General features: G+C 42.8%; 1 pseudogene; it reads left to right on the forward strand.

Moving 5' to 3' along the window:
• Nucleotides 1-330: 330 nt before the first annotated feature.
• Nucleotides 331-2,436, forward strand: part of LOC105814964 — an 8,716-nt pseudogene continuing 6,610 nt past the window's right edge.

Genomic DNA, 2,436 nt, shown 5'->3' on the forward strand with positions numbered 1-2,436 from the left:
CCATATACAGTATCCATTCACTTGGCTTCGTCATTACAAATTGTTACTCTAGTTCAAGCTCTCATTATCTACTCCTGCTTCCTTACAATCCATTTTGTCACAGATTTTTTAAAAATTTCTTTGTAGAGACTGGGTCTTGCTATGTTGCCCAGGTTGGTCTTGAACTCCTAGCCTCAAGCCATCCTCCCACCTCAGCCTCCGAAAGTGCTGCGATAATAGGCATGAGCCACTGTGCCCAGCCTTAAAATGATTGTTTTACAACACTAATTGGGTCACATGCCTAGTTCTTCCATGCTAGCTCCTTGTCATTTAGTTCTCTTCTTTACTCCAATGGCTAGCACCCTCAATGTGCTCAAGCTGTGAAACCCTCAAGCTTTGTCACATTATAAGCTGGAATCAGGAAAGGAAACTGCATAAGGGTATGAGTTATATATTTCTGCCTAACAGATTACCCCAAAGCTTAGAGGCTTAAAACAAACAAACAAAAATGTATTCTCTTACACAGTTTCTGAGAGTCAGAAATCTGGGAAAAGCTTAGCTGGTTGCTTCTGGCTCAGGGTCTCTCATGAGGTTGCAATAAAGCTATTGACTGTGGCTCTAGTCATCTGAAGTCTTGACTGCTTTTAAGATGCCTCACTCACATGGTTGTTGGCAGGATGCCTCAGTTTCTTGCTAGTTGTTAGCCAAAGGCCTCTGTTCCTTAACATACGGGCCTAGCGTGCAATCATAGCTCACTGCAGCCTCAAATCCCTGGCCTCAAGTTATCCTTGTGCCTCAGCCTCTCAAGTAGCTGGGATTACATGTCCACACCACCAGGACCAGCTAATTTTTAATTTTCTTTTTTTTTTTGTAGAGACAGCATCTTGCTATGTTGCCCAAGCTGATCTTGAACTCCTGGCCTCAAGTGATCCTCCTACCTTGGACTCCTGTGTAGCTGGGATTACAGGCATAAGCCACCGCTCCCAGCCATATCGTGCATCTTAACCAGAACATTAAATATTCACACACATTTATAGGTGATGGTGTGGATTTTAACGTATTTCATTTCTGTTAGCTGCTTGTTCTCATACTTACTGAACAGAACAAGGTCAGTGGTTTTGAGATGAAGGAAGTTTATAAAAGTAGACAAGGAAGGGTGTGAGATACAGAAGTGACCTCAGGAAAGCCGTATTTATAGTTATGTGTTGAGAAACTACACTGGTCTCCCTAAGGTTAGGTTTAGACTAGGACCCCCAAGTCATTCCCAAATTGCCCCCACCTTGTTCTCCTCTCTATCCTTGTCCTAGGCTGAGGAATTCAACCTGCTTTTTATCTCCTCTTTAACTCTGCCACATCCTTCTCCCCAACTCCTGGAAAGCAGATCTGTTGCTGTCTTCCTACCTTTCTCCTCTTTTCCCTTCTACTCACTCCCTATCCCTTAAAGTCAAGTATTACTGCCTTTTTTTTTTTTTTTTGAGACAGAGTCTCACTGTGTTGCCCGGGCTAGAGTGCCGTGGCATCAGCCTAGCTCACAGCAACCTCAAACTCCTGGGCTCAAGCGATCCTCCTGCCTCAGCCTCCCGAGTAGCTGGGACTACAGGCATGCGCCACCATGCCCGGCTAATTTTTTTTATTTATTTTTAGTTGTCCAATTAATTTCTTTCTAATTTTAGTAGAGACGGGGTCTCGCTCTTGCTCAGGCTGGTTTCGAGCTCCTGAGCTCAAACGATCCGCCCGCCTCGGCCTCCCAGAGAGCTAGGATTACAGGCGTGAGCCACTGCGCCCGGCCTACTGCCATTTTTTTTTTAATATAAGTAGAGAGTTTATTTGGGCTAAGTTTAAAGACTGCAACCGAGGAGTATAGATGCAAGTTTTCCTGAATATATGCTCCAACTGCCATTTTCTTTTACAGGTTTTATTTGTTTTTTAAAAACCATAAACCCTTTCAAAATTACTTTAATACATGCCGCTTGTACCATGAGAGGCAGTATAGCCTAACGATTAAGAGCGTGGGCTCTAGTAGGAGACTCCCAGAGCTCAAATTCAAGCTCTATGACCTTGGGGAAACTGAGCCTTTGTTTTATTGTTTGTAGTGTAATTATTGTTCCTGCCTCCCAAGGGATTGCAAAGATTAAATGAGTTAATACATATGAAGCATCTTGAACACTGTCTAGCATCTAATAAGCAGTATACAATGTTAAGAAAACCCTGACAAATGGAGCTGGGGAAAGCCATGAAGAGAGGGTTCTCACACTGTGTGCCTGATAACAAAAAAGACTCTACAAAAATTACAACCTTGCACAAAGGCCATTGCAACCTTACACACACAAAAAAATACTTCTTGCCTGTCCAACCTGGGACTGGCATCATCATTGTTATTGATCTTTGTAGCCCAGGATAATTATTTCAAAACAATTATGCAGTTCTCCTTATTTTTTTCTTTAAAAACCTTTGCCT

This window comes from Propithecus coquereli, unplaced genomic scaffold (assembly GCF_000956105.1).
Source record: "Propithecus coquereli isolate 6110/MARCELLA unplaced genomic scaffold, Pcoq_1.0 Scaffold111, whole genome shotgun sequence".
Lineage (NCBI taxonomy): Eukaryota > Metazoa > Chordata > Mammalia > Primates > Indriidae > Propithecus > Propithecus coquereli.